The 17,411-nt window shown below is 42.1% G+C and overlaps 1 long non-coding RNA gene across 1 annotated transcript; it reads left to right on the top strand.

Moving 5' to 3' along the window:
• The first annotated feature begins 14,385 nt into the window (after positions 1-14,385).
• Positions 14,386-16,694, top strand: LOC142850639 (uncharacterized). Its single transcript, XR_012910708.1, has 3 exons — positions 14,386-14,522; positions 15,055-15,161; positions 16,596-16,694. It is a non-coding gene; the product is annotated as an uncharacterized LOC142850639 (long non-coding RNA).
• Positions 16,695-17,411: the final 717 nt, after the last annotated feature.

Genomic DNA, 17,411 nt, shown 5'->3' with positions numbered 1-17,411 from the left:
CTGGGGAGCCATGGTTTGGCTTTCATCTTTATACTGAACTTCAGCCTTAAACTTTATGATAAACGCATATAGCCCTTGGTCCACCTAAGAACCATGACACACAATGGGCATTCCTTTTGGTAGAAGCATAAAGAGGGCGCACCTGATTACTTGAACTCTAGAATGCATTAACTCAGATCTCTCTGGGGTTTGACAGGCCCTTCATGGAATGTTTTCCTAAAGTGCTTTGGATTGCTTTGCGGTTTTGCTTGAGTAAAGAACCACCATTGTGCATGGAAGGAGCAGGGTAGCTGCTTGCAGTCCAGTGTGAACATGTGAGCAAGGTGGGGGAGAGAGGGAGAAAGAGGGGAGAGAGGGGAGAGAGAGAGAGAGAGAGTTGTTGGCTCACTGCAGGGAGAAACTTTGCTCCTTGAGAAGAGAAATGAGGTCACCTTACATGGTTCCTGATTAGTTGAGTCCTGATTAGTGAGGAAAAGTGTGGCTGGAACCGGAGGGAATCTTGGGAGGGCTCCTTAGTAGTTTGTGTCAGTGAAGCAAACAATATTTAAACACGGCGGCATTGGTGATCTGCTTACATTCCCTCATCCACTGCCAGCACCTGAGAGCATCTTTGTGGCACGGAGACTATTTTGCTTGTTCACGGTGCTAGTGATGGAAGCACCAGGAATAAATGTCCACATTCACATGGCCCTCAATGGGTGATCCATGTTCTCTCATGCCTCCAATAGGTAATGCTTTGTTTTGCCTCTAAGAGCTTTCCTAGGGGATTAGCCATCTTGCCTGCAGTGCTAACTGGCTTGTCTAGTGGGTGAACCTACATCAGGTTTGGGGTGACTCCTCTGTCTTATACTCTCAGTCTTATACTCATTTATTTTCAACCTTCCAAATAACTTTATGTCATTTTCTCAGGTTCTTTTTCTAGGGTTGCCTCAAACTAAGATGATGTTTGTCTTGTCTGAACAGCACAGGGGGCCATGGCCTGAGATGGGGCCCTTTAAAAGTCAGAGCTACTGAGCACTGTGCACAGTTCCAGCGTGCCATATTGTGAGGAGACTCTGCAGCTCTTGTGAGAACAGAAAAACTCTCTGGCCATTCCTTGCCTGTTGTCCTGTATCTTTTGTCTGCACAACAGGGAACTTATTGACTTTACAGTTACCTGCTGCTCACTGCCTTGCTAGCATGCCTGTGCTGTTACGACATTCTGCCTCCATTTGCTCCCCCGTGCTTTAGAGCCAAGGAACTTATTCTTACTACAGTCTTTGCAGGAGCCTTTGGATAACCTGCTCTAGAACATTCTCCCCACCTAGGCCCTCATTGTCCACTCCTGAGATACCTGTCAGTTGTTGTAAATCCTGTGTAGACAGCAAGATTAAAGACGAGAGGTATCATTTAGATACTGAGTTTTACTGTAGATTTAGGGGTAGAACTCTCAGGAGGCCAGGCTAACCTTGTTTGCCTCAGGCAGATGTTAGTGCCCTAAGACATCATCATGTTTACTCTCTTAACTTAAAATTCCAGAATTCTGGTTAACTGAAAAGGAGAGATTGCACTTCTATGAGTTCACAGTCCTCACTTTAGGCTGTTTCTCTGTCTATGGGCATTCATGGGCAAGCTGGGAGGTGTGTGTGCCTATAATTCCAGCTACTCAGAAGGGTAAGGCTGTTGAGGCCAATCTGAACAACTTAATGGGATCCTATTTTAAATAAAATCTAAACATGTATAGGGGAAAGTCCCATTTCTGGGCATTAACAACAGAAGTAGCCTGAAGTCAGCTTCTTATTCAAGGACTGGATGGGAAACACTAGAATCTATAAGATTATATGCCCTATTAAGCTGCTGAAACTGGGCACAGGTTTCCACCCATTTCTGCTTCCCTTCCTTGGCATCCTTCCCTTCCTTGTCTCTGTGAGAAGGCTTTTGGCAGGGCTCCTCGGCTTCTAAATAGCAGAATGGGTCTCATCTCAACTCTTTAAAGTATTTTAAAGAGTTTATGACTACACTGAAGAGATAGCTCAGAGTTATTGGTGGACAGCCATAAATATCTGAGTTAAGATATTAAGCATCTACATTAAGAGCCAGACATGACTGTGTGTGTGCATACCTGTAACCCCAGTCTATAACCTGGGGGTGTTTGCGGAGATAGAAGTCTACAATTACTGAAGCTTGCTGGTCACCAACCTAACTCCAGGTTCAGTGAGAAACCCTGTTTCAAGGGAGAGTGATAAAGTTGGGCTCCTCTGGCTCCTGTGTATGCATGAAGGTGCATATTTGCATAATATATGAATATATCATTCTCCACACACACAAAGACTTTATAACCCCTTATATCATGTCAAATATTTCAACTGTTGTGAGGCTGGAAGAGGTTCAGAGTTTTCCACTAGGCAATGGTCTCTCCAATGATTTTGTCATTTGTTCCAGAGACTCTTACCTCTGTATCAATGTCAGCATGTTTACAGTGATGTTGCTGAGGACCTTTTCCTTTTCTGAGTAAAGACAAGATTTCTCACGGACTTCCTGTGCTCTGCTAGAAGACACTTGGTAGGCAAGTGCTCTTAAACCTGTAAAAGTAGCATGGCATTAGCATGAACTTTCACTTTCCTAGTCTTCATTTCTACAGGTTTCTTTTCAGCCCTCATGTTGTCAGGCAGACCCAATGCCAACATTTTCTGTTTCCACATTCTATAGCCTCCATAATGCTATGACCCTCTGATATAGCTCCTCATATATTTTCATTGCTACTTCATAACTGTAATTTTGCTACTATTATGAATCATGTAACTATCTGATATGTGGGATATCTGATAGGTGACCCTGTGAAAGGATCATTTGACCCCCAAAAGGGTCACAGCCCACACATTGAGAACTGCTGCTCTGCTGTGAATTGTGTGATGGGTTCAAAACTTCTTTAAAGTTTCACTATCATAGTCAGTCTTGTAGATGATGAAGGATGTTTACAGTTTTGAGATTTAGTAAGGGACACATTAACAAGGAAGCTGTTGGCTTTCCTGCAATTTCTGCTCTAGCATCCATTCCAGGAGATACATCATCCAGCAGAGACTGGAGACACTTCTCTGCATTTGGATAAATAATCTCCACCGTGCTTTCCAAAAGGGTGAGTTCATGTCTCTGTCATCTCCATGAACTCTACACAGCTTGGTGCAACCATATGTATAGAATAGTCTAGAAGAAATCCACTTCTCCTTTATTTGGAAAGAAATTGTCCCCATCCTCCAGAGGAAGACTTAGATGTGATCTCTTCAGGGGCTGGGGGGAGGGTGATGGCCCAGCTGGTTGGTAAAGTGCTTGTGACCTAAGCATGAGGACTCAAACTTGATTTCCTGAAACTTGTATTAAAAACTCAAGTATGTGGTGTACATACTCCCAAGATCTGAGGGAGTGAGACAGGAGGATCCCTGAGGGCTTGCTGGTTAGCCTCATCAGTGCGTTCTAGGTGCTAATGAGAGACCTTCTCTCAAAGGAGTTGGGTAGCATTTCTGAGGAGAAGATATAAGATTTTCCTGCCCCCCCCAAAGGCATTAAACTCACATGCATTTGAACCTGTACACATGCAAATAATAATAATAAATTTACATACACAGATCACAGATACTGGTAGTTTTTAACCATACAAAACATACTGTAGACAAACACTCATCATTTTGAACTTGTGTTTCAACCTTTGCAGCCTCTTTGTAACAGGATTGGTTTCTCAACACATTAAAATAAGTCTCTACAGGTCTGTGTCTATACACCCATTGATCCATCTGACAATCCATGTAGCCATTCTTTCCAGCCAGTAAACCATTTATTAAACCTCTGCTTGTGCCCAGCATGGTGTCAGGGACTGGAGACAAAGGACCTACTAGGGTGGACTTGCTGCCTGCAAGCTAGTGATTAGATCATGGGAAGATGTTCTGCCATTTTGAGGGCCCCTCTGATTCCTATATAGTTAGTACCCTTAGTATGACCACATAGCTCAACACCAATGACAACCATTGGTCTTTTCATAAAAACTTAGTAATCATAACATTCCCCCTACTCTGGAAAGTATTCAGACTATCTCTATTTCATTTAAACTCCCCGTATTAAGATGCTGCTTCTAAGGAACCAAATTTAGTTTTGAAAAACTGTTCTGAACTTTGGAGTCATTAAATGTAGCCTCTGTGTGTATGTAATATGACAGAGAAAAATTGCAGGCAGTAGCATCTATATTGAAAATTCTGCACTGGATTGCCATCAATTGCTAATAATACATCATAATTATTCTTATAGGGTTAAGCTTTTCTTTTTCCTCGTCCACCTGCATTGCTGAGATAACCTCTAAGGATGTCCAGGAGGATAGGAGGGCTGGAATTCAAGAGCTTTCATGACAGCTGAGCTCTCTGTGCAATTCATTATAGTGAAAAGATGGGGAGGGGGTTGTCAGCCAAGATAATGGCTGTGCAATTTCCAGTCCATTCTCCTTGCAGCCAGATCGTGGAGGCAGCCCATGGACCAATTTCATCAGGCAGACCCTGCTCATCTCTCATCTGTCTATATTGGGAAAGAGGTTGTGTCTGGCTGGCGCAAGAACAAGCTGACAGCAGGGCCAGAGTGGGGGAGTTGGAGAGGGACAGGCTGAAGAGGTAGGCAGGCTCATCCCCAGAGCTTCAAATCTCGGGCTTCTTGGGAGGGGTACTGACTGACATCAGTCCAAGGGGATAAAGGCAGAAAGTGGGAGACGTGTGTGTGTGTGTGTGTGTGTGTGTGTGTGTGTGTGTGTGTGTGTACTCTTAGCCCAAGCTGTGTTCCTAGATTTTCTAGCTTTGCCCTCAGAGCCAAGCAAAGCAGAAACTCCATAAATGTTTGTTGTCTGACTGATTGTGATGGAGAAAGCAAATGCAAGGTATGGAATTAGTGACAGCCCAGCTCTTATGGGAAATGGAAGCCTCTTTACTTTCTGCCAAGGGAATAAAATTCTCTGCAGGAAGATTAGAGGAGCAGGGCTGATGTGAAATTATCTAGTGAGAAGAATCTCAGACATCTCTAGTACCATCTTTACAGGGACCCCAAGGCTTTAAGAGAACACTGCAGTTGTTGCATCTGTTGCAAGGAAGTCCTGTACACACCTGAAGGGAAGTCAAGTGGATCTTTGAACACAAAGGCTGTGGTTCCTTCCAGCTGGAAGTTGGCAGGTGTCACATGTGTAAGTGTTCATGTAGGTTTCCGTCCCCATTCTCACTTTGAGAGCTGTTTCATTTCCTCCTCTAGACTGGCTACCTTCCTTTCCTTATGCCCCTTTCCATGTATATGTTCCTGACAGATTCTCAAGGTTAATAGTGGCCTTCCCTCATTGCAGTAAGGAAAAGCCAACCCTATCACTACACCAAGTAGCACTGGCAGGGAAAACTAGAAAAACTGTGTATGTCAGCCTGGAGAGATGGCTCAGAGGCTAAGAGCACTTGTGGGGGACTGCAGACCACCAGACCCGGAATTTTCTGTAAACAGCTTGTTTCCTGCAGCTGCTCTGAGCAGCCTGTAGCTGCTCTGAGCACGAGACCCTGATGGAGGGGAGTGGGTTCTGGTAAGCCCTGCAGCTAAAAGATCCCGAGAGCTGGGACGTGGCCAGAACCCTATATAAGCTGCCCCTGAGCACAATAAAGGGGATATTCTTGTTTCCACACCCATGTCCTCGTGTCTCTGTCTGTGTGAGTATGTGTTTAATTTCCAGCCTAGTTCCCAGCTCACGTACCAAAGAGCGAAGAACAAACATAGCTTTTTACAAGCACTGACTGCTCTTTCAGAGGACCTGGGTTCAATTCCCAGCACCCATGTGGCAGGTCACAACTGTCTGTAACTCCAGTTCCAAGGGGTCCTTCTCACAGACACACAGACAGGAGAAACATCAATGCATATAAAATAAAAATAAATCTTAAACAATTAAAAAAATGAGCTAAGTCTTTCTTGAGCCCAACTCCTTCAGAATAAGGCAATGACAGACAGTTTATCCTTCTGCATCAAATCTCTGTTGCTTCTACGGTAAAAATACCTCCACTTTTTAAAAAGGTACAAAGTTACTTGGAATGAAGTCTGTTTCTTCAGTCTCTCTAGTATCTACTGTGGCCTTGTGACTGAATTTTGGTTTGAGATCCAAGCATAAGTGACAGATCTAACCTCCTTTGTTCTCTTTCATTATTGAAAACAACTAAACGTGATAGTGCTCACTGGTCATGAGACTGATTTCAGTACTCCTACACAGATGCAAAAATTCATAGAAATCCAAGTCTCTGAAATCCAGTGATGTCACAATTACATATAAACTTTACATATCCTCCCTGCAGACATGAACTCATCTCTGGATTACTAATGCTTGCTACCTTATGCAATGAAGATGTTGTGGAAATGGTTGTTGTGCTGCATTATTTATGGAATAATAACAAGAAAAATATCTGTGCATGTTCAAGAGATGAAAAATATTGGACACTTTTGTTTGATGTGGTTCCAGGGGTTAAATCAAGGGATTTATACACACTAGGCAAGACCTCTACTTCCAGCTTTTACATAATATTTTTGATTCAGATTGATTGGCTGCTATAGATGTAGAGTCAAACATATAATTTACATATAGAGTTTAGTTGTATGACCCAAGGGAATTTGACAAATGTACACACTCTACTTGAGACCAAGGATTTTTGTTTTATTATCTAGGAAAGTTCTTTATATCTCTCTTTCTATGCATCATGTCTTCCTGCACCAGATGACCTTCTCAGTCTTCCGAAGTCTGAACCAATCACTAGCACCTGTTAGTTTTGCTGATCCCTGCTTTTGAGATAGGATTTTCTAAGCAGCCTAGGCTGGTCTCAAACTTAAAAACCATATGCCTCAGCCTCCAGTGCCTGTTCTTGAATTAGATAGAAATGGAATTTATAGCACATCTATAAGCTTTTGGTATCTGGCTCTTTTCATTCTACATACTTGAGATTCGTTCATGTTGTTGCTTGAAACTATTGTTTATTCCTTTTTATTGCCAAGTGATGGTTTCTTGCAGTGATATATCATGCATTATCTATTCTCCTGTTGACATGCAATTGGTGTTTCTGGTTTAGGAATACTAGGAATGAGGCTGCTATGGTGATTGTTGAATAAATCTTATTGTAGAGTATTTTTATTTCTCCAAGGGATGGAATTGTTGGGTTGGTGGGAAAGGGTGTACTTGATAAGAAATTGCCAAGGAGTCTCTCAAAGTCATTTCATTTTTCAATGTCTTCCAGCAGCATAGGAGGGTGAAGTTGCTTCATAGCCTCAGTAATGTTTACTATTATGCATATTTTTAATTTAAGCCATTCTAGTAGGCATTTTGCTGGTATCTATTGCAGTTTTCATTTGAATTTCCCAGTTGACTGTTGAATAATCACAGAGAACCCTTCTGTGTGCTTATTGCCTATTCATATCCTTCCATGTCTGATTTGCACACTGCAAGAGTGGACTGCTTATATTTTTAAAAACTCTACTTCTGATGTAGAGTACAAAGAGTTTTCACAAGCATTCATGCATATGAGTTCTGCCACGAGCAAGACACAACCATGTCCATTCTCTCAAGAATTCCTTCAGATGCCTTTTGCAGCCAACCTTCCCTGTGCCAAACCAGCCACAAATCTACCTTTGCTATTAGCCTTGTAAGGTTTCAAAAAAAATATAATTATATTGTGTGTATAATTAGTTTTCACTCAGTATTGTGTTTTTGGTTTTATCCATGTAAGAGTTGTATCAGGGGCTGGGGAGATGACTCATTTAGTGAAGTACTTATTGTACAAGCATCAGGATTTGATTTGGGTCTGCAGCACCCCCAGAAAAACTGGGCATGTTGTGGTATGCATTTACAACCTTAGTGCTGGGAGCTCTGAGGACAAGCTGATCCCTGGAACATGCTGGGCCATCAGTCTAGCCAAATCAGTGACCTTTGTGAGAGACCGTGTCTCAAAAAATAAGGTAGAAAGCAATAGAGAAAAAACACCTGATATCGACCACTGGTCGTCATGTTTTTATACACAGACACACACACAGATATACATAAACTACACACACAGTTTTACCAATAATGCTTTTCCTTTTTATTGTGTGTATGGGTGTGTAGGCATGTGGGTGCATGTGCACATGCCATGGTGTACTTACAGAGGTCAGAGGTCAATTTTGTGGAGTCAGTTCTCTCTGTCCACCTTTATGTGGGTTCTGGGGATCAAACTGAGGCAGTCAGGCTGATGTGGTAAGGCCTTTACCCTTACTGGCCCTGCCTTTTGCTTTTTTTTTTTTAGTTGAATAACATTTCTTTGTATGAACACACCCACAATTTGTGTGTATTTTTGTGAGCTGGTTAACAGTACATCAACACAGAGTGTGTCAGTATGGGACTATTATGAATGTTTGGAAACATCTATGTACTTTAATTTGTATAAAAATTTCATTTGTATAATAAATTTAGGACCTATATTACTAGGTTGTAAGTTAAACTTTACAATATATTTTATATCTTCCAAAATGATTGTACCATTTTATGTTCCTACTGAGAATCCTAATTGTTCCACATTATCACCAAACAGTATTATCAATCTTTCTAACTTTATTCATTTTTAAATTAAATTTTATTTATTTTGTGTGTATGAGTATTTTGTCTGCATGTATGTCTGTGCACCACATATGTACCTGGTGTCTGAGGAGCTCTGGAGAGAGCATTGGATCCCCTGGAACTGGAGCTATAGTTGGTTATGAGTCATCATAAGAATCCTAGGAGCCGAATCTGGGTCCTCTGCAAGAGCAACAAATGCTCTTTATTACTGAGCCATCTCTCCAGCCCTAATAGCTTTTAATTTTATCCATTTTAATACAGATTCTGTGGCTCATGAGCATAGCTTTTGCTTGTCTTTTCCCGTGAGAATGATGTTGAGCGTATTTTCATGTGTATATTTGCCCCTTCCACACAAAATATCTGTTCAAATATTTTATTTTTTTCTTTAAATGGTGCGATCTTCTGCTTGAGTTGCAAATTCTTTTTATATTCTAGATACAAATCTTAAAAAAATTTTTTTTGTTGTTGCCTTGCCTGGACTGTAACTCCCTGTAGATTGATCTGGTCTTGAACTTGTAGAAATCTGCCTGCCTCTGTCTTCCAAGTCCTGGGGATTAAACGTGTGTAGTAATATATACAACCTAAATCTTTTATCAGCTATGTATTCTTTATATATTTTCTTCTAGTTTATAACTTGCTTAAGAATATTTTCCAAAGGAATGGGAAAGTTTTAATTTTGATGAAATGCAAGTTACTAACTAGCTTTCTTCTTTTTTTTCCTATTTTGGGTTAGGGTTTTATGTAGCCCAGGCTAGCCTTGAACTCACTATGTAACCAAGCATGAACTTGAACTTATGATCCTCCTGCCTCCACGTTCCACATGCTGAGGTTAGAGGCATGTACTATCGCATCTGGTTTATGTCTGGGGATTGAACCCATGACTTTACACATGCTGGGCAAACACTGTACCAACTGGCTATTTTCCTAGTTTTGTTGTTTCTTTAAATATATTCCTTAGGTATGAATATTCCATCTCCATGAATGCCTGCATGACAGAAGAGGGCATCAGATCCCATTATAGACGGTTGTGAGCCAGCTACCAACTGAGTTAGTTTTCTGTGGTTTATGCTTTTATGTCTTATCTTGGATTAAACACATGTATTTTATAGTTTTAAGTATGTTTGATACTCTCTTACTACTTTTGTCTTGTAGTCTCTAAGGATCAACTATGCATCTACACTTTGTCAAGGTATTGGATTCATGAACAGAACCTTTTCTCCCCGTCTTCTGTGCTACCGCTATAGTTTCTATTTTGCACCTGACCATATCTGGATGCTCCTCTACTTAAGATGGGGTTATATCCTGATCAGCCCATCATAAGTTAAGAAGAGTGAATGTAAAATGCCTTTAACTCACCTTACCGAATATCACATCTTAGCCTCACCTACTTTAAATGTGTTCAGAACACTTCCATTAGCCTATGGTTGGGTAAAACCATCCAACATGAGGCCGGAGAGATGGCTCAGCAGTTAAGAGCACTGGCTGGTCTTTCAGAGGTCCCGAGTTCAATTCCCAGCAACCACATGGTGGTTCACAATAATCTGTAATGGGATCTGATGCCCTCTTCTGGCATGCAGGCATACATGGAGATAGAATACTCATATCTAAAAATATATTTCAAAAAACCAACAAAATAACAACGAAAACCATCCAACACGAGGTCTGTCTTAAAATAAAGTATTGATTAGCTTGTGCAATTTAATGAGAACAGCATTGGGGGTACCATATGGAAATGCTTGTCATCATTACAAAACTGAAAAACTGTTAAATGGGCCATCTATATTGTTATTATTTTCAGTTCTAAAATTTCTATTTAATTCTTCAAGTCTATATTTAGGTAGGAATAAGCTATATATCCAGCCATCATTATCAGGCTTGACCTATAGCATACTTAGCATATTTATAATGCTAATTTAAATTTCTTACCCATTAATTTCTAATGATGAGGTCACTTGGGGATCTGCTTCTTTTGATTGTTACTGACTTTTCTCACTTTTGTTAATGTTCTTAGTCTTTGCATGCTTCACTGTATTTAATTATGGAGATTGATGCATAATGTTTGTTTTGATTACTTTTTAGAGCACACATGTCTGTTTCGCAGCTGACCGTTGAGGGTCTTCTTATAGTGTGGTTGCATTGCAGTCCTCCTTGGGTGCAGTTTATCTGTGATGATTCCATCCCAAACTTGTGCCTCCTCCTTCATTTGGTCATCAGTATTGGAGCTGAGGACATTAGGTTGTAGCTTGCTTTGCATGTCCCATCCATCTTGCAGTCCACCCACCTTGAAGCTGAAGTAGAACTGGGTAATTAGTCTTTACGCTTGCCCTTGCATTCTCATTTCCTGACTTGGCAACATGAGGCTAGTTGGTCTGAGTAGTTTATTTTTACCTTTGGGGTTCTTCCAGGTCTCACGCATCCTGCCAGCCCACACCATTTCTGGTAGCTCTGCTTTCCTTCAGTTTGGCTGAACTGGAGCCCTATTTCCCAGAATTCTCTTTCCCATGCTTCTAGGCTAGTGTAGGTCACAAGAGACATTGTTCATAAATCTTGAACAATAGAAGCAGAGTTGCAGGTAGATTGTTTTACATTCTGGCGGTCAGCGAGGTTCCAGGAATACTAGCTGGCGTGGGCCGCACCTGACCCTAGTTTCCCTGACTCCTCTGCAGCACCTTTTTTATCTTTTCCAAGCTGCAGGTCAACATCATGTTGTTTCCCTCCTTCTTGTCCTACATAGGCCTAGGGTGACAGCTTTTTCTGTAGCTCACCATCCAGTTCATAAAGACTGGCATTGTGAGGTCCAGTTCCCCCCCCCCCCCCACACATATACTTTGTAATGAGAGTTCTCCTTTTTCCTCTCCTCTCCTCGTCTTCCTCTTTTTCCTCCTCCTCCACCTATTATTTTCAAACAGGGTCTCATGTGGTTCAGAATGACCTCTAACTCACTATGCAGATGAAGATGATCTTGAATCTCTGATCCCCTTGCCTCTTCCTCCTCTTGCAAACTGAGATTACAGGAGTGTGTCATTATGACAGATTTATGCAGTCTAGAGGAGTGAACGCAGGGTTTCCTGCATACCAGCTAGGCACTCTATCAACTGAGTCTTTTACTGTGCTTTCATGGTGTCCCTGTGCTGCTCAGTTCACCCTTGTCATTCCTGTTTGTTCCTGCTTTTTCCATATTTAGTTTCCTTTCTAACTGCCCCCTAGTGACTTCCAGCCTCACAGGCAATGATCAGTGGTGATAATTCAACTGGAGCACCAGATTGTCTTATGCCAAAGTCATGAAAAACATCCCTGGTCCTGAACTCTGAGAATTAACTGTGTGTCTCTGATGGATGTTGATGGATACACAGTCTAAGTCTAGGTTGATTCCCCCTCATCCCTGGATGCTCTCTCCCTGAATGCCACACCTCTCATTCCTAGACCAGTTCCTCAGTATTTTTCAGGTACGGGAGCTGACCCTACTCCTCTGCTCACCTGTAAAGGGCTTGCTTCCTTCCAGAATTCATTTAATCAGGGCTTCCTTAGTATCCTTTACTGTTTTCAAGACCCAAAAAAGTATATGATTTTTATTTTGTCCAGGTTTTGTTATTACCACAGGATCAACAGTCTTTTCAGGGATTGGCAAGGTGGCTCAGGTGGTAAATATCTGAGTTTGATCCCCAGGACTTACATGATAAAAGGAGAGAACTGATTCTCCTAGGCTGTCCTCTGACCTCCACATGAGTACCATGTCACATATGCGTGCATACATATATACACACAAACAAATGTTTTTCTCCCAAACCCTAGCAAAACTTGGGGGAAATGTCCTAAATGGATATGAATGTGACTTTCTTGTCTTGCTTTCTGTCTGAGACTAGAAGATCATTGGAAACTCTGAGACCTGCTTGTGACCATGCTTCACACAGCAGAGGGGAGAATTAAAGGCACAGGGGCAAGGCTAGAGAAGCCCTAGGAGGACAATTCCCAGAACTTTGATGTTTAAGCCTCTGACAATTATATTTTTCTGATTCAAGCGGCCGCATCTGTTTCTAGTGGACACAGTAGTTGACTGTGATTTTGCAACACTCTTAGCAATGGCACAATGAAAGATAGAAGACAGAGGCTTTGGGGATGGGGAGAGTAATGGTATTATTTTGCGAGATCGTGGAACCTTTATGACATGGGGCTTAGCTGGCAGGCATAGGGATGTAGGAGTGGGGCTTGAGAGTTCTAGCCCAGGCTTTCTGTCCCATCCCCTTCTTAGGAGATGGTTATTCTGCATGCCTTTCTCACTGTGATGAACTGTTCCCACTCAAAATAAAATCCTTCCTCATTTCTGTCACAGTGTTGGGCAAAGTAGCTAACATTATCTTTCTCTTGAGGTGTGTAGCAGTTCCTTTCCAAGGAAATTTTAAGGAATTGTACTTGGTTTCTTTAGATGCAGCCCTGGGCTGACACAGGTTTTGAAATAGGCCTGTTTTGTTTTGGTTGTAGCAAATATTGAGATGAACCTGAGGCTGGGGGAGGCTTTGGTTAATAAGATTCAACTGTTCTTGTCTTAGTGTGCCCCAAGGGAGCAGTAGTCACATAGTCTTATGCTCACAAAATATCTAGTCTAGGAGGGTCTGGAACTAGTGTTGGTCAGCATTTCCCCATGTCATATGAGGGCAATAATTGTCCTCTTCCTGTACTATGGTGAGATTTCCCTCCTGAGTTTCATGGTCTTCTCAGCCTGACTAGGAGCTGACAAACAACTGACTCTTTCTTACCTAAATCTGTTTCCCAATTGGGAATTCAGCCTCGTAAAGCTAATGAATCCTAATTTATCCTTCATCATTTCTAGGATCTTCACTGAATGGACAAACTGGAATGGAAACACAACCTCCAAACTAGAAGTTAAAACTGAGGCTAATGAAGGAAAAGAAGACTCACTCAAAAGCAAGTAGCCTTAAGCGCCACACTGGTCCTGAGTCCTATGTTTCAGAATTTGTGGTCCAAGGTCCTTCTCATTCCTAACTCCAGGTACCCAGGGAAATGAAAGAACACATGGCTTTTACCTGGCTTCTCTTTAACATAACGGAGTCCTGTCTTTGGGGTTTTTTTTTTCCCCTCCACAGTAGGAGCAGAGAGTTAGAATACAGTGACAGCCGTAAATTCATCCCTGACCACAAAGTTAAACTCTACAACCTGAGTCCTGGGGTTTTCTCTCGGATACTGGTGGCCACAGTTAGAACAGATGATGCAGGATCGAGTCATGGATGGTTTTGTCTAACTCGGTGGTTCTCAGTGGAGGGAGGGGGTGGTTTTGTACACATTTAGTAATATCTAGAGCTGTTACTAGTTTTCATGACTTAGGAGAGTATGGGGAGATGCTTCTGGAATCCAGTGTAAAGACCAGGAGTAATATTAAATACCCTACAGTTCACAGGGCATTTCTCCATAACTAAGAATTACCCAGCCCCAATTGATAATGTCCTTATAAGCTAATTGTGATCAATACAATGGGGCTTTATTAATCCTGCTGTATCTGAGATGTAACTAGCCACTTAACAAAGAGCACATATCCGTGTATCTGGGATATCATGAAGAGATGCCCTAGGCTGGACTCTGTCCCAGTAGGCCACATTCTAACAGGGTTCATTTTTGCTTGACAGCATGAGAAAGTCAAAGGCTTTGATGCTTGACATTGGCAAGCTCCTCCTAATGTCCATTTTTTTTTTGCCAATATCTGTTTTTGCTGTGGAAAATCCTTTTGTGCAGTGTGAAGATTTGTCACTGTGATTGGTTTAATAAACAAGCGGACTGGCCTATAACTGAAGAGGATAAAGTTAGGTGGGACAGCCAAACTGAGAATGATGTGATGAAGAAAGGTGGAGTTAGAGAAGTTGCCAGCCAGATGGAGAATGACTCGGACATACAAAATGGGATAGAGGTAAAGACCACAAGCCTTAGGGCAATACATGGATTAATAGAAATGGGTTAAGTTGTAAGAGCCAGTTAGTAATAAGCCTGAGCTTGTGGCCGATCATTTATAATTTAGCCTCTGAGTCAATTATTTGGGACCGGGCATTTGAGATAGAAAACACCTGATTACGTATTTTGAATATGTTTACTTAACATGTTTTATTTCCACTAATATGTTTCCATTCTAAAATAAAGATATTTAATGTTTTATCAACAATTCCCAATTCTCCCACCATATACCATCTTCAAAATTTCTTACACATCTTAAAAAGACTATGGTGACATTTTTAGCTCAGGATCAGTCTCCCTGCCAGCCAGCATTGGCAAGTTAATCAACCTATGAGCTCTGTCCTCCTCACATTCAGAACAGAGCTAATGATTCCTGTATTGTAATATGGTAGACATTGCTTAAGACAGGGCATGCAAGTGTACTTAGCATAGAGTACCCTACAGTTGACTGGGTTTTCCTTTAAATGTATCTGGGATTTTGTTTTAATCAGATGGGGTAAGATGACAAATATAAAAGGAACTTGGAAGAAGAACATATTGCAGTTCCCAAGAAGACAGACATGCTAAACTGCCCAAGGACACAGGAGGAAGCACCTAGGTTAGTAAGAAAGCAAAGAGTACAAGGCCATAGTGAGTCTTCACTGGGGTATTGGCAAGGAAAACCAAGGTTGAGTAAATTTACATAACACGGGGGGTTCCAGGCTAAAAAGCTGGTGTCTGGTTGCTGGGTACCTGTCTCTGGGCTGACCTCAGGCATGGGAAAGTCAGTGCTGCCTTGGTGTATGAGGGCTGTTAAGATGATTAGGTAATTTGGGTTGGTTGGCTTGTGTATGAAGGATAACTGGTTGGTTTTTGTCTCTTTGACACAAACCTAGACATAGCTGATGTGGAAGTTTGAGTGAAAATGGCCCTATAGGCTCATAGGGACTGGCACTATTGGGAGGTGTGGCCTTGTTGGAGGAAGTATGCCACTGGGGGCAGGCTTTGAGGTCACAGATGCTCAAGCCAGGCCAGTGGCTCAATCTCTGCTGCCTGTAGATCCAGTTGTAGAACTCTCAACTCCTTCTCTAGCACCGTGCCTGCCCACATGCCTCCTTGCTTCCTGCTATGATAATAGACTAAACCTCTGAACTGTAAGTCAGCCCCAATTAAATGTTTTCCTTTATAAAAGTTGCCATAGTCATGGTGTCTCTTCACAGCAATAAAACCCTAACTAAGATATCTGGGAAGAAGGAATATTAATTGAGAAAATGCCTTCATAAGATTGGCCTATGGAGCATTTTCTTGATTGGTGATTGATGTTGGAGAGTCCAACTTACTGTGGGTGGTGCTATCCTTAGGGATATGGTCCCGCATGGTACAAGAAGACAGTCTTAGCTGGGTGGTGGTGCATACCTTTAATGCCAGCACTCGGGAGGCAGAGGCAGGCAGATCTCTGTCAGTTTGAGGCCAGCGTGATCTGTGGAATGAGTTCCAAGACAGCCAAGGCTACCCAGAGAGATCCTGTTTTGAAAAACAAAAACAAAAAAAAAACCCAACCCAACAAAAAACCACTACCACCATCAGCAGCAGCAGCAAAAAATGAAAAGAAAAAAAAAAGCAGCCTGAGCAAGTCACTCCCCCATGGCCTCTGCATCAGAACCTTCATGTTTCTGCCTGGAGCTCTGATAATAGACTCCAAGCTCTAAGCTGAAACAAACTCTTTTCTTCCCATATTGCTTTTGGTCGTTGGTGTTTTTCATAACAATAGAAACCCTAACTCGGATGTTTGTAGGCCAGTCTTACCTATCTCTATGAACCTTTCCCTCAAAGGGACAGGCTCTCCAGCATCCGCAAAACCCTAGGATGTCAAAACTTAATAAAACACAGAGGGTAAAACAAAATATGTGGCCACCATGGTGGTATGCATGGCTTAGGGTCATTAACACCATGTTCTTTGCCAGCTGAAGTGACTGTGGTGACTTTTAATGGGCTGGCTGCTCCTTTGTCCTTCCCTGGAAGCTTTCTCACCCTGCCTGTCTTTCTTTTACAGGAAGATGGTGACACCACAGTCTTCAGTGCTCAGACTTCCAGATGACGGTGTAACAGAGACTGGTGTTCACAGAGAGGCGAGAAAGACCCCAGATTCCTGCCTCTCCAAAGCCCAGCCTGTGCGGCGTTGTATTTCTATTTCATGCTGGTAGAATGAAGCTAATCGCAAATTCTCAGCTGCTGTGATTCCAAGTGAGTAGCCAGAAGCAGCATGCAACAGTGCAGGAACCTGCTGCTGTGGTTAGAAATCAATCAGAGAGCACAGCTTCCTGAGTAAAGCTGCCCTTTGTGTAGGAGGAAGGGAAGGAGGGGCTGGGGACCAGATTCCTTTGCAAGTGGGCTCCACGCTGGGCCTGTGCTTCCCAAGGCTGACTCACAACACCACAGAACAGCCTTCTGTGAATCTGGAGGCCTCTTGGGATTCAATTCAATAAAGATCAATAATGCCAGCTGGCGGCCATTTGAGGAAGGCTGGGTGAGTGGAGGGTGGAGAAGCAGAAATTATTTTTTTCCTTGGAGCTTATTGGGATACTCAAGGTGCTGGGGAAGGGTGTAGCAGCCACTGGGATTTTTTTAAAAAGCTGCATTTAACAAGTCCACTTGTACAGGAAAAGGTGAGACATGGTTATAATCCTTGCAGTAGGGATACTGAAGTAGGAGGACCACAAGTTTGAGGCCAACCTGAGCCATACAATAAATTCAATGCTAATAAGGCCCTGTCTCAAAACAAAAAATATAAAAAACTAAACAAAAAAACCCCAAAACAAACCCGAACTAAAAATAACAAAAAAACCCTCAAAAAACAAACAAACAAACA

Source organism: Microtus pennsylvanicus, chromosome 5 (genome assembly GCF_037038515.1).
Source record: "Microtus pennsylvanicus isolate mMicPen1 chromosome 5, mMicPen1.hap1, whole genome shotgun sequence".
Lineage (NCBI taxonomy): Eukaryota > Metazoa > Chordata > Mammalia > Rodentia > Cricetidae > Microtus > Microtus pennsylvanicus.
The sequence above is the reverse complement of the archived record's forward strand: the minus strand, read 5'-3'. Positions and strand labels throughout refer to the sequence as shown.